Raw genomic sequence first — 15,666 nt, 5'->3', positions numbered from 1 at the left:
TCTACAGCACAATTATAATTCAGACCTGAGGTTTTGTTTAAACATTAAAATGCTTATGGCCTTAGCATTTGTTACTGTGCATGATGTACTTGAGGCATATGAGGAGCTCATTGTATCTCCATTTTTTGAAGAAAATGATGATGCACTAAACGAATTAATTCGATACTTTGAGCGAACCTGGGTTGGTGAACGATGCCGTACTGGCAACAAACGTAAGAAACCGATGTTCGATTTAGGTATGTGGAACTGTCATCAAGCAGTTATCGATGGTTTCATGCGTTCGAACAATGGCGTTGAGGGCTGGCACTGCTCATTTAATAACAAAGTTCGTGTAGTGCATGCAATATTCAGCAGTTTTATGGACGTGATTAAGGGCGAGCAAGTTCTCACGGAAACAACAATTGTTCAAATGAATACAGGGGTAAATGTAGTCGCCAAAAAAAGAAAAAGGTATGCAGATAGAGACGAGCGAATTAAAAATATTGTGACCAAATATGAACCGGCTACAAAAATGAAATATCTAAAACAGGTAGCGTCTGTATTGTCCGTGTAATAATTAAGCGTTAATGGTAATGAATATTTTTTGTGCTACTGTTACTTCGATGTCTAAAAGATGTTACTACAAATATATATTTATTATTATTGTTCTACGGGGTTACCTCGATGTCCAAGATATTTCAAATATATATTGATCAACAATGAAATATGATAATCACACAGTTCTTTTAATAAATTTTTCAGTTGCGATAATAAAACCGTCTAGTTACATGTTGGAATAAAGCATTACTAGAAAGTTTTAATAAGGAATTTTTTGTAAGGCCTTAAATAAAAGAAGATATTACGAGACGCCGACTAATGACGACGACGACGACGATAACGAGACGCGACGTTACGTACTACAATTTCACGGTTGCTTTTGGCACGGATGTCCCACATGTTTTCAAGTGAATTGCGATAGAAAGCCTTCGACCGCGAATCGCGAAGACACGATCGACGCGCGCTACGAACGAGCACTCGCGATGACATGTCGTCTCTGAAGGAGGGGGTACCTCGTGTCGGAGATGTGAGAGTGCGATTTTGACCGTGAGTTGCGAGAAAATCAGGCGATGAAAGATTATGTAGAAAATCACCCATTATTGAAATACGCACCTCTCGATCCTCGCGACGCATTTTACGGAGGACGCACGGGAAACATCGCCACTCGACGCAAAATTCGGGGTACGGCGAAAATACGTTACGTGGACGTATGCTCTCTGTATCCCTACGTATCGAAAACCGGTGCTTTACGCGGAAAATTATTGTTCGCGTTATGCCGTAGCTGCTGTGAAACGTTTTTGCAGGCCGCGTGCACTCACGATAATCCCGCCGATCGTAAATTCGAGGGTACTTGGGTATCCGTCGAATTGTGCAAAACCGTCGAGAAGGGATATCGCGTGACAAATGTGAGCGAAATATGGCAATATAAAGTTGCGCAATATGACCCCGTTACTCGGTAGGGTAGTTTGTTCGCCGAATACATAAATACATTTTTGAAATTAAAACAAGAAGCTAGTGGGTGGCCGAGCGATTGTCATGACGACGAGGCAAAAGAACGATACCTGCGAGATTACGCGGAAACCGAGGGTGTTGTTCTCGATAAGGACAACATCGTGCGGAATCCTGGCCTGCGCTCGGTCGCGAAACTCTGTTTAAATTTTTTCTGGGGAAAATTCGGCCAGCGAACCAATCTGCCTCAGACCGAGGTTGTGAAATCTTGTTTGCGTTTCATGACTTTGCTCACGAGTCCCGAGCACGAAATAATCGACATATTACCCGTCAACGACGAGGTGATATATGCTTTGTGGCGGCTACGAGAAGAGGCCGTCGTGGTTTCTCCATTGACAAATGTCGTGATCGCGGCGTACACGACGGCACAAGCGCGCTTAAAATTATACGAATATTTAGAAGCATTAGATAGACGCGTTTTATACTACAATACCGACTCTTGTATATATGTAAGTACAGGCGATCCGAACGAGTACGAACCGCGTACCGGTAATTTCCTCGGCGACATGACGGACGAACTCGAGAGCTACGGCAACGGCAGCTATATCGAGAAGTTTATGTCGGACGGGCCGAAATTCTACGCTTATATTGTTCGTACACCAGACGGCCGTACTGTAGAGTCGTGTAAAGTAAAAGGTATTACTTTAAATTATAGGAATTCTATAGCTGTAAATTTCAACAGTATTAAAAACTTAATAATACAAAGAGAGAGAGAGAGGGTAGAGAAGAGGAAAAGGGAGGAACGTCGTCGGCGGCGGGGACGGTGATAAATCTACGTTTTAGTGCAATTCGCCGCACCGCGTTTCATGAAATTGTAACTCGCAAAGAAACGAAAACGTGCGCACCGGTATTGGTAAAACGTAGATTTATCAATAATTGTTTTTCACTTCCGTACGGTTACGTGGAGTGAATAACTTTTTCTCCTTCTTCTTTATTTTTAAGTTAGGCTAACACGTTTTCTGCCACTTTAGGTTAACAAAAAAAATGTTCTTGTATTATATTGTAAATAGTTTTTTAATTTTGTAAAAATAATTGTAAATGCGTAAAAGGATTTTTGTACATATGTAACTAAAAAAATATAATGTAGTAATATGTAAATATATTCTGTGTGTGTGTGTGTGTGTGATTAAATATAAAATTTCTTGAAATTTGTAATTTTTTTCTTCAGAAAATCTCTGAAAAAATAAATCATTTTCACATTTAAAACGTAAATAGTTGCTGTATCATATATATATTCGTCCTCTCCCTTTCCCTCCGCGCTTATTTTTTCTTTCTCATTTCTCCGCTCGGAGCATCGCGTACAAGCTCGTCGATCGCGATGCTCTCGCTGCTGAATCGTAATAAGCTAAGATGGGTGAATAAGCTTATGTCCACCGCGGCGCGCGAATCAGCTGATCAACGGCCGCGGTGATGTTCGCTCGCGCGAGCGCGTTCGGGCCGCCGCCGCCGCCGCCGCCGCCGTTGATTACCTTATCTCCTTCCTTCCCTCCGCTCCTCTCCTCCTCAAATTATTCTTTTTGAAGTCACGCGCGGAATTCGAGTCAATCATTTCGCAAAATGGACGTGCGCTGGAAACATCCTTGGACGTCGATCGTGTGCGGACCCACCGGTTGCGGGAAGACGATCTTCGTGAAAACCTTTCTCCGACAACTATCTCACATGTCCGACGTGCGTTTCGAGAGTTTTGTTTTATTACGCCGAGTGGCAGGAGGCTTATCGTCAATTACAATACGACGCGCGCGAGGAAGCAACGGTGAAGAAAAATATACTTGAATTTCGCGAGGGATTGCCACGTCCGGAAGATTATTCCGCCGATCCGTTTTCCCCTAAATTGGTGATAATCGACGATCTTATGAGAGAATCGTCATCGAGCGACGCGATCGTAGATCTCTTTACCAAAGGTAGTCATCATAAGAATCTCAGCGTAATTCTCATCTCGCAAAATCTTTTTCATCAGGGACGCGGGCAACGCAATATATCGCTCAATGCAAATTACATCGTGGTTTTCAAGAATCCTCGCGATTGTGCGCAAATTCGTCCTTTAGCGCGTCAAGTCTTTCCCAACAATCCAAAGTTTCTAGAAGAGGCGTACTACGACGCCACGTCGAGACCGCACGGGTATCTACTGCTCGATTTGAAACAATCAACTCCGGACGAATATCGATTTTGAACGTGTATCTTTCCCGACAATACGGCACATTTCGTCTACGTACCGCGTAGATCATTTTCCAACGGCTACGTATAAAAGGCGCGCACTAGCGCACACGCTGGTCAGTCATGTAATTTTCTCGCGATGGAAAAGAAAGAAAATAACGCAAAATCAGACAAAGCGACGAAAAACGCCAGACGCTCGATCGAAAAAAAAAAATACCTGTTTTCTCGAGGCGTTGCTGTATTTGAACAAAAATTAACGCGCGACTTTCTTACGGCCTGCTGACGATAAATTAATATGGTGTATCAGCGAATGCGTTTTCAACACGCTCAAAGGTAACGTTCCGCTCAAACGACGTAAAAGAAAACGATTAAGCAAACACAAAACGACGCTGCGTCGCATCGCGTCAAAAGACAGTAATTTGAAGGCTAAAAGAAAGCTATTGGTACAACAAAGTGGATTCTTACCTTATATTATCAGTCCTATATTAGCCGCCTTACTGTCGCAAATTATCGGCGGTAGAATTTAAAACGCGCGTTATGGAAAGGGCAAAAAAATCTCGAAAGAATGCAGCGTCAATTATCGCAACAAACGCTCCTCACCGCGTTTGCCGCCGTAGGTAGCGAACGAACGATGGAAAATAGCGAAAATTCGGAGAACGCCAATGTTTCCGTGCGTACACCGGGAACACCTCTATCGCGACTTGATACGGGGATGAGTCTCATTCTTAATTCACCCTTACCACTCGACGTCGGGGATAAATAGAAAAAATATAAAGAGGCACTTTGGCGATATCTTTATTTTGTTCGTGTAGCGCGAAAGCGAAATCGGGACGCGCGCAACGATGAAGGGGACGAAAATGCGGACAACGATATTCGTCGTGACGACATCAACGACGTCGACGACGACTACGAAACGACGACAACGCGCGATCTCGAATCGGTTCCACACTCTAGCGGTATTATAGCAAAAAATGACGTCGCGGCCGCCGCCACTGCTGCTGCTGCTGCTGCTGCTGCTGCTGCTGCTGCTGCTGCTACCGTCACGTCAAACGAGCGTAATATGTCGAAAAGCACTACAAGAATATTGGATAGCGTACCAAAAACTTATCGCGCGAATGCTCGCTTATTGTTAAAGTATTTGTTCGATAAAGCAGTTCCAAGTAGAATTAGCTGGAACAAAGATGGAGTCGTCACTATAGACGGCAGCGTTATAAAAAATTCGAATATCGACGACCTAATAAACGAGGCTATGCGCGAAAGAAAAACCGTGAAAGCAACGGGGAGACTTTAGTTCGCACGATTACTTCACGTCTTAAACATCCCCTCGATACTAGTGAGAAATAAGGAATTATTATCCGCTAGTTCTTCTTCGAATATCGCGACATTTTGACCTCTCAGGAGTTCCACACCGTCGGATGAGACACCGAAAAGTATCGTTAATTCGCAGCATCGCAGCAGGCGAAGAAAAGACGCTTACTCAATTGGAGTAAACAGAAATGACGGAACTTGAAAAATTCTACTACGATCCGCGACAATTTTTTCCGTAACAAAGTCACGCGTTGGCTCGAAGCGCAAGACGCTTACACATTGCATCGTCCATCGCGCAAAAAATTTTCACGGTTGCATTACAACGTGTCGAATATCGACGATTTGTGGGAGGCCGATTTGATCGAGCTCCGAAATCTCAAAAGTTACAACGACGGATATTCGTATGTTCTGGTGATTATAGACGTGCTTAGTAAATATGTCTGGGTAGAACCGCTACGAGACAAAACGAGTAAGCACGTGACGACGGCTTTCCAGCGCGTGGTCTCGAAAAGCGACGGGCGCGTACCGGTATACTTACAAACGGATAAAGGTAAAGAATTTATCGGACGTCCGTTGCAAAAGTTTCTGGAAGAAATCGACATTCGTTTTCGCGTGGCCCGTAATCCGGATATCAAAGCTGCCGTCGTCGAGCGCTTCAACAGAACGTTGAAGGAGCGAATGTGGCGCTATTTTACGCATAAAAATACGCGGCGCTACGTCGATGTTTTGCAAAATATCGTAAGTGCTTACAATCACACCCGTCATTCCTCCATCAGAATGCAACCGGTTGTTGTTACGAGAGAAAACGCTCGTGTAGCGCGCGAAAATATAGTTCGACGATGGAGAAAGAGCGAAAAGATAAAACGCGCGCGGAAAGGTAAATACAGCGTCGGAGAACTCGTTTGCGTCAGTAGAGCAAAAGCTACCTTCGAGAAAGGATACGAGGCGAGGTGGAGTGAAAAGATATTTCGAATTCACCGCGTTCTCGAGTGGCGAAAACCACGCGTGTACGAACTGAGCGATTTAGCGGATGAGGTCATAGACGGTATTTTTTATGAACAGGAATTAGCTAGAGTTAAGAAAAACTTGCGGGAAGAAGAGTTTATCGTCGATCGCGTGATAAAGACCAGGGGACGCGGCGCTAATAAACAGGTGCTAATTAGCTGGCGCGGTTATTCCAGCAAGTTCGACACTTGGATCCCCGCTTCAAATTTAACTTCTTTTCCTCAAGATGAGGAACGATCAATTTCTCATAGTTCTTCCGAGCAATAGCAGTATGCGCTATTTCCCGGAAAATAGAACCTCGTCATTCATTACGGAATTACCTCAAACTGTTCACTTATACGGCGAATGGGAAGTCGCGCTTAGCGAGATTCAATTTCCTCTTTCACACTTGCGCTATCAAGAAAATGAAATCTACTTTTTCGATACTAAACCGGGGGAGAAAGAAGCACAAGTGGCGAGAAAAGGCACAATATGGTACGGTTTTTACAAAAATACCAGATAACTTATCTCGGCGATTAATGAAGCATGCAAACAAGCTGACTCGCACTTTTATTTAGATCAACATGAACAGACTGGAGAAAAAATCCTCATCAACATTACCTGTAACGCAAGCGAATGCGATCTAATACATTATATGAACGTTTCTGATACTCTTCTACAAATACTCGGTTTAGGTCATGTTCTTCTCAATAATCCCGTATACTATGCCGAATTATATGACAGGCGCAACGCAATTTATCCTATTTCCAAAAAACCGTTTACTGCAAATTATATTAAACTTGAATTTTTTAACGAAAGTAAAGGTGTACGCGAAACAGCTTTCTATAGTCGTGAACCTTGTAGTTTGCAGCGCGGTATTCCAGATAAAATGTTCGTTTATTGCGATATTTGCGAGCCTTATGTAACAGGTGACGTACAAACTCCTCTTCTCCGAATAGTGCCGGTCGAGACATACCGCTATAATCACGTGGAGGCTTACGGAACGAATCAGGTGAAACATTTCTCTCCGCTGCATTATATTCCATTACGCAAAATAAATTTCCGCACGATTGAAATAGATATAAAAGATCAACTCGGAAAAAATATACCATTCGAATCTGGGACGCTGACGGTGACATTGCACTTTAGACGTTTCCAGTAAGACCGCGGTGGAGTGTCGTCGTCAAAAAGAATAAAAATTAGTTTCAGTACAATGAACTACGAATATTACGATTTACACTACCAGAGTGGACGAAGCGGAGGAATTCCAAGAGTTTTCGTCGGAGCACTCTATCAACGAGGTCATGGAATTGGTAGTTTTCTCGGCGGATTATTCAGAAAGCCTTTCCTAAGTAGAGGCGCGCGAACGGTCGGTAAAGAAGCTTTACGCGCGGGTATCAATGTGATGAAAGATGTCGACAATAATACACCGTTGAAGGAGGCGCTCAAAACTCGCCTCAAGAAATCAAGTGGAAATCTTAAAAGAAAAGCACAGAAGAAAATAAGCAGCATGATAAAGGGATCGGGGTATAAAGTAACCGCAAAAAATTCAGCGTTTCAGTTTCCCCTCGGCATCCACGACAGTCGCGTCGCAGTTCGTAAACGTTGTCGTCCTCAAACGGACAAAAGAAAATCGTCATCAAAAAGCAAGAGGAAGAGAATAACGAACAAAAAATCATCGAAGAAGAAGAAGACTCGTGCTGTAAACAGAAAGTCATCTACCACCACTGCGAAACAACGTGGTCGTCGAGTTAGCGTCAAGAAACGCAGCGTATCCGACATATTCTCTTAATCATTGCGCGCGCACACACGAACCAAGAATTCAAGGAATAGAGAAGGAGGATAGTAGTAGTAGTAGTAGTACAGAAGTGGGAGGTACCACCAAGGTCCCTATCGGCCACTAGATCTAACTGATCCTCTGTGCCTTCCCACTCGTTTTCTTTGCTAGGTCTCGAGATACAGTCCTGAACCTTGTACCAGGTTTATCAGATCTGTAACCCTAGCATTTTCTAAATCCTGGGGGGTTAAAAACATACTCCCCCAGGTTTTGTATCTTTTGCATATAAATGCCGGGCATTGGCATATTATATGTACATTGTCTTCTTTCTCGTCTCCGCAAAGGCGACATGCCTTTTGCTCCGCAAGCCCGAGATTAAAAAGGTGTGCTCTGAGTAAGGCAGAGTGACCAGTGAGCAGTCCCAACGCCATTCTCAGTTTCTGTTTACTTAGCGCCAGTAGTTCTTTAGCCCTACCTGGTCTGCTGTCTTTCATCAAAGTCCTGGCCTGGCGGCAGGTTTTTAACTTCTCCCACCTGGCCAGATGTTCCCTTTTCAGGCGACCTTTGATGATTTCTTTGCCTACTGCAAAGGGTATTCCCGTCACCTGGCCGATTGGTGCTTCATTAGCTCCCTTCTTGGCCAGCATGTCTGCGGTTTCATTTCCGGGTATTCCTTGATGCCCAGGCACCCATACTAACGTGACTTTGTTAGATCCGCATAGTCTTTCTAATGCTAGCATGCAATCCCAAACCAATGCTGATTCAGTAGTTGTTTTTGCCAGCGCTTGTATGGCTGCTCTACTATCCGAGCAGATGTTTATCTTCTTTCCCTTTGTATCTTTGTTTAGCAGGTATTCCGTGCACTTTAGGATAGCCAGTATTTCAGCTGTAAAAACAGTTGAGTGGCTTCCCACAGGAATACTTTCCCTGTGGTTTTCCTTCGGCCCGTAGAATCCTGCCCCGAAGCAATCATTAATGCCTGACCCATCAGTGAACCATAGGTCCACATTGGGATCCCCGACTCCCTTCAGGTCAGACCAGTCTTTTCTAGTTGGTATTCGTATTTTGAAGTGCTTTACCAACTGGTATTTTTTAAGAATTCTATCTTGTTTTGAAGTGAAAGGGTGTTTCTGGAACAGGTCGAGCCTTGTGTGTCCCAATCCTGTATTTCTCCATTCTCCCTGACACTTTAGTCTGTATGCTGTGTTCCTTGCTGAGTTTACCACGGCCAGGTCCAGTGGAGGCACACAGAGTGCAATTTCTAGCGCCTCTGTGGGGGTAGTCCTCATAGCCCCTACTGCAGCCCTTAGGTAGCTACCTTGTAGGCTTTTCAGAAGGTTCTTTGCTTCCACTTTCTCTGTTCTGGGCCACCAGATCACAGATGCATAAAGTAGTCTCGGTAACAGTACCGCTTTGTACAACCATAGTGCTATGGGAGCTTTGATGCCCCAAGACTTTCCCATGGCTCTTCTGCACATCCACATGCATGTGTAGAATTTTTTCCTGCTCTCTGCAATGTGTACTTTCCAGTTAAGTTTGGTATCTATATGTAGTCCCAAGTATTTAACTGAGGTTGTAAAGGGGATTACCTTCCCCCAGAGCTTAAGAGGCTCAATGGGTTCTGGTTTGTATTTTCTAGTGAAGACCATTATATTTGTCTTTGATGGATTAACCATCAATCCCTTGGCCTCACACCATTTTTGGACGATCTTTAGGGCATCTTCCATGCGGTCCCTTAGGGTATCTAAGAAGGATCCTGTGATCACTATAGCTACGTCATCCGCATAGCCACAGGTCAGGAACCCCTTCTTTTGTAGTTTCACCAAAAGATCATTGACTACTAGGCACCACAGCAGAGGGGACAGAACCCCACCCTGCGGGCACCCCTTGCTTGGTTTACCAGTGATACTAATATTACTTTGCGTGACTGTTAGGTTCCTCCCCGCCAGCATATCCTCCACCCAGTTTACTAGCGGTTCCGGGACCCCATGTGCAATCATTGCTTCCTTAATGGCCTTGTTGAGGTGCTATCAAACGCCCCTACGATGTCCAAGAAGGTTCCAATAGCGTATCCTTTCGCCTCCAGCTGCGTCTCTATCTTGCCTATCAGGTGGTGTAGGGCAGTTTCCGTAGACCTGCCCTCCCTGTAGGCATACTGAGCACTGGCTACAGGGTGGTCCGCTAATGGTCCATCCTTGAGAAACCTATCAATTAGCCTCTCCAAGGTCTTTAATAGAAAAGAGGTCAAGCTGATGGGTCTATAATCCTTGGCTTTAATGTGTCCATTTCTGCCAGGCTTAGGTATGAAGACCACTCTAGTGGCTCTCCATGCTTGCGGGACATGTCTCAGAGCTATGCTTGCCCTAAAGATTTTAGTCAATGGGCCTACCAGCTCTTCGAGTCCCTCCTGTAGGAGCAGAGGGAGTACGCCGTCCGGTCCCGGAGCCTTATAGGGCTCAAAGGAGCGAACCGCCCACTCCACCGCTTGTGGATAAACTACCTTTGCCGCCAACGCCCAGGCCCTGGGCTTATAAACGGCCCTAGGTTGTCGTTGTTTCTCCGTGGCTGAAGAGGATTTTTGAAATCCCGGGAAGTGAACCTCCATGAGATGATTCAAAGTCTCCTCAGTTGTTTCTGTGAATTCTCCATTAGGGAGCTTGAGACAGCTCCACTGTGGGTCACTCTCTTTGCAGAGGATCTTGCAGAGTCTGGATGCTTCTGGAGCACTCTCAATCCCCTAGCAGTAACTCCTCCACCCCGTTCTTTTGGCGTTGACTATCGCTTTTTTGTAGTCTCGCTGGGCAGCCTTATGCTTTTCCCAGGCTTCCAACGTATTTACATTTTTAGCCCTATTGAAGAGCCTTCTTACCCCGGCCCTGAGCCTCGATAGCTTTGCATTCCACCATGAGGCACCGGCCGAGGCATTTCTTGGCCTCAATGGGCAATTTAGTTCAAAGGATTCCCCGATAGCGTCGCTTACGAAGCTCGCTGCGATCTCCAGGTCCTCCTTTGTATGGAATTTGGTCGGCGCACTTTTTAGCCGACTGACTAAGTCGGCTCTAAAGCCCTCCCAGTTTGTTTTCCTGGGGTTTCTCCCCCACTGTTCATCTTTCTGTAAGTTCACAAGGTCAAAGCGGATCTGTCTGTGGTCGGACCCTGAAGGTTCATTTGAGACCCTCCATCCCGCCACCAGATCCACCACACCCCTCGTGCACAACGTAATGTCTATCACTTCCTGTCTTCTAGAGTCCAGGAAAGTGGGTTCTGTTCCTCTATTTAAGATTTGTAAGTTAGTGCTCATGATGAAGTCAAGTAGGCTCTCCCCCCTTGGGTTTATGTCGGAGCTTCCCCACACCAAATGGTGTGAGTTCGCATCACAGCCCAAGAGGAGCTCTAGTCCCCTTTCCTTCGCATAAGTTACTAGCTCTATCATGTTTCTTTGGGGGGGTAGTTCCTCCGAATCGTAGGGCATGTAAACAGACCCCACTATCAGGTCCCTGACCCCTCCATCGTCTGTATTGAGTTTCAGCCTTACAGCTACTAAATCGCCGTCGCTGAATTGTGGTAATAGACAGGCATCCAGACCTTTCGCCACAATACAGGCTCTTGGTCTTTCTGTGTTGTCTGCTTTGAACAATTTACCACAACTTCCAAGGCCCTTAATGTGTCCTTATGACGAGCCACGGCTCTTGGATGAGGAATAAATGCTTTGTGTGCATCACAGCTGCGCACCTGGCTAGAACCGCCGAGGCGCTTTTGCTGTGATGCAAGTTGATTTGAGTGAAGGGGATATTAGAGCCTGCCATCGATTAGGCAGTCTCCGATCTATCCTCCTTCTTTCCTAACTCCCCCCTGCGGTCCCCCCCAGGCAACCTAACTGTCGCCTGGCTGAGTCCGCAGAAGGGTTTAAAGTTGAGCGCTTTAAAAGCACTCAACGCTCCCTCCCCAATAAGGGCAGCGAAGTGGGTGCTCGTAGCATCCCTACTTTCGCTACCCCTCGCGACCACCCAATCCGCGGCTTGGAGACCCTCATTTTGTCTGTCAAGTAGCTCTATCGCTTCCTTGACAGGCATCTTAGGGTCCTCTACATGCACTACCACTCGATGCCGCCTAGGCAGCTCATCAAGCCGCATCGCACGCAGCCGGACCCCGTTAAGGTCTATTACCGAAGTTAGGCTTCGAAGCCACCCTTCGGTTTCTACATCGGTGCAGTTAAAAATGACTGCACCGTCCCTATCTGAGGTGCCCTTGAAGGTGGGAGCTTTAGTACCCCTCGCAATGCTCAGGATACTTCCCCTCACCTTTTCCTTCAAGAGAGCAACCTCTTGTTCGTTCAGCTTTCGTTCGGGATACTCCATGGGAACCATGGCCACCCTCACTAGGCCGGATGTTATCTGGGCAAAAGTCCTCTGATCTGGAGTGATTTTAGGCCTTTTGCCCAGCTGTGCAATGCTGGGACTGGGTGTGCTCTGTTCCGATCTGGGACGTTTGCCCGTCCCAGCGGAAGCTCGCTCCCCCGTCTCCAGCGCTGCTGCAGAAGCAGAGTTCGGTTCTGGAGCGGGCTTTTCAGCGCCGCTGCTCCCCTCCATCTGCTTCTGTTTTTTGTAGCGGCGACGTGCCGCTCCACTAAATTTTTTCCGGTTTTTACCAGCTTGTGGTTGGGCCTCATTCGGCTCCTTCCCCAAGCTGCCCGGTCTATTTTCCTCAGGTCGCTCGCCACCTGCTAAGGTGGCCACGCCCTGGAGAACCTCCTCGTACTCTAAATTTAATAAATTTGGCATTTTATTCCCACGAGTACCGCGGTCGCGCGATCTCACTCGGGCAGAGCCGCGAATGCCCGGGGCTTGGCTGCCCCCGAAGGGGTTTCTCCCGGAGGTCGCCCGGTTTCCGGGAGGCACCGTTAGTGACGCAGCACCCCCTGCGCCACGCAGCCATCAGCACGGTTGCTCACACCTTGGCTTGGGGGGTTCCTTTTGGTCGGGCGCGCCCGGCTACACCCCTGAGCGGGTGATCCCCGTGCGCGCCCTTAAGCCCCCCCACCCGCCCCAGGGCGGCCACCCGCAGCCCCCGAGAACACCGGGTCCGCCGAGCGGTCCCGTCGTCCCCCGCGTCCCGCGAACCACGAACACCCGCCCCGAGGCTTCGGCAAGGTAGGAACCCATCGGGGGAGGAGAAGGAGGATAAGCATGTCTTTTCTCCACACACATTCGAACGAATGTTTAAAAAGTGAACTCGATTTCTTCACATTGCCGCCCACTCAAACTAGTATCAAGATATCGCAATGGATCTATTACAAGCCCATAACCTCCCTCGGGGACGACGCGCCTATAGAATTCATCATACCCGGTCACGGGGAAGACTACCTGGACCTCACTCACACCATGTTGAGTCTTCGCATACGCGTAGAAACTTCTCCCCTAGCAGGCGGTGGTGGCGACAGCCAAACAAGTACACCAGGCGGAAGCGCGTTCAAAGTAGGCCCTGTAAATCATTTACTGCATTCCATGTTCAATCAAATCGACGTGTATTTCAATCAAAAACTTGTCTCACCCCCAAACAACGCTTACGCGTACCGCGCGTACATAGAAGCGTTGTTAAATTATTCTTCACCCGCAAAAACTTCCCATCTGACCTCTTGTCTGTGGGACATGGATACCCCAGGACTCATGGACGCACTCGTAGATACAGAAACACCAAATCCGGTTCTCGTGAGACGCACTCGTTACATTCACGAGGGACACGCGCTAGATCTCATAGGTCATCTTTATTGCGACGTTTTCAATCAGGATAAATTTTTAATTAACGGTGTGGAAGTTAGAATGAGACTCGTTTGTTCGAAGGATTCGTTTTGCCTTATGGAAAATCGATCGACGTCGAAAATACGCATTTTAGACACCAGTCTGCTGGTGAGAAGAGCAAAAATAAGTCCTGGCATTTTACTCGCGCATGCAAAAATGTTGAGTCAAACTACCGCCAAATATCCTCTTACGAGAGTCGAAGTTAAAACATTTACGATTCACGCGGGTCTCGTAGGAGAATTAATAGACAATATTATACTCGGTCAACTGCCGAAACGGATAATAGTCGGTTTTGTCGATAACAGAGCGTTCAACGGCGATAGAAAAATTAAACCCGTTTAATTTAAAAAATTATGGTATTTTCTTTTCGCTGTACGCCGACGGTATACAAATTCCCAGTAGACCGCTACAGCCAAGCTTCTCGAAAGACGAGCCACTCTACGTCGAAACTTATCACACTCTCTTTTCCGGAACCGGTATACATTTTTTGAACGAGGGTAATTTTATAAGTAGAGAAGATTACGCCGAAGGATTCACACTTTACGCCTTTGATCTTACACCCGACTTATCACTTATCACAACCGTTAATTGTATCGTTTACGCCGAGTTTGATAATGTTCAAGAAATCGACTCCTCTCGTCAAATCATCGTCGACTTTGCCGGTTAAATGACAAATGTCGACAAATAGTATTTCACAGCTTTACGGTACATGCTTTATTTTTACCCCACCACTACTTATTTTACTCATCACATTTTCCTGCGTAAAGTCCTGCGAAAAGAGAGAAAGATTCAGTTTCACTCGAGACACGGACGTCGACGCTTCGCTTGAAAAAATAGAGAGTGCATTTTGAACTATGGATCTGGTCATCGACATACAAGGTTTCCGTGATGTCAACGGAAAGTTTATTCCGAAAGAATTCGCAGTTGTCAAGAATAACGCAGCGATCGCCGGACACTGGATTATGGCGCCTCCCTATCCATTTGACGATCTACCCGAAAAGTCAAGACGTGAGACTAACTGGCTTTCGCGAAATTATCATGGAATCGAGTGGTTCGATGGCGAAACCAATCTCAAATGTTTCACGCAACATTTGCGAGAAATTACGCGACAAGTACGCTACATCTACTGCAGAGGTGTGGAAAAGGCTCGTTACTTGAGTCAACTACTTTCCAGAAACATATATAATCTGGAAGAAATTTCTCCACCGTTCAAAAGTTTACCGGAGGCCCGAGAGTACAATCAACGCTGCTCACATCACGGATTTCGTGTTTTGACTACGGACAAAATTGTTTGTGCGTTACGTAACGCTTTCAAATTGAAACACTGGTTAGTCTTGCGAGACAACAGTGAATGCAACAGCAGCAGCAGCAGCAGCAGCAGCATCGACTTGAGCTACGATATTATAAATCTCTCACACGTAAATTTGGACACAAGCGACGACGACGACGAGGGTGAAAAAACCGATAGTAACATCGCTATAGAAATAAAACAGTTGCAAAAAAATAACGAGACAAAAACCTATTATTCAGTAGCGGGCGTAAGAAAAAAATACATCTTCAATAACGAACCGATACATCCGTCTTCATCCAAGAACACTAGTGCGACAACTCCAAAAGAGGTAAATCCCGAAATTATACAAATAATTCCTCTCGTGCGATCACCGCCTCGCTGTGTAAAAAATGAACTCGCTAGAAATCTTACATGCGTTGCATCATCTCAGTGTCAGATATGCGGGCGTCTATCCTGCCGACAGACTGCCGAGAGTGTGGACGAGATCGACAGCCATCGCCGTTAACACGGACGATCACGATCGGCCCGGTCAACATTGGGTCGCTTTTTACATCGACAAACAAAGAGCAGGAACGTATTTCGATAGCTACGGACTACCACCTTTGGACTCCAGATTCCTCTTACGCCTTCGAACACTACGACGCTACAAGGAACACTCTCTCAAACTTGCGGACAATACTGTTGTGTATTTTTATATTTTATGTGTAGCGGTTATAATCTTTGCCAGTTTCTTAATCTGTTTAGCGGCAATTGCGAACGCAATAATCGCTTGATTGTAAAATTATTTCGTAAAATTTTTTTTCATAATA

General features: G+C 46.0%; 1 protein-coding gene and 2 pseudogenes across 1 annotated transcript in view; 2 read left to right on the top strand and 1 right to left on the bottom strand.

The window, feature by feature from the left end:
* The window catches only part of LOC143897710 (uncharacterized), a 248,959-nt gene that overhangs the window by 12,042 nt on the left and 221,251 nt on the right, over positions 1-15,666 (bottom strand). The gene's annotated exons all lie outside the window — the stretch shown is intronic.
* On the top strand, positions 1,107-2,312 carry LOC143897707 (uncharacterized; annotated as a pseudogene).
* Positions 3,055-3,790, top strand: LOC143897634 (uncharacterized; annotated as a pseudogene).

Source organism: Temnothorax americanus, unplaced genomic scaffold (assembly GCF_048541705.1).
Source record: "Temnothorax americanus isolate GAGA-0224 unplaced genomic scaffold, ASM4854170v1 Scaffold21, whole genome shotgun sequence".
NCBI lineage: Eukaryota > Metazoa > Arthropoda > Insecta > Hymenoptera > Formicidae > Temnothorax > Temnothorax americanus.
The sequence above is the reverse complement of the archived record's forward strand: the minus strand, read 5'-3'. Positions and strand labels throughout refer to the sequence as shown.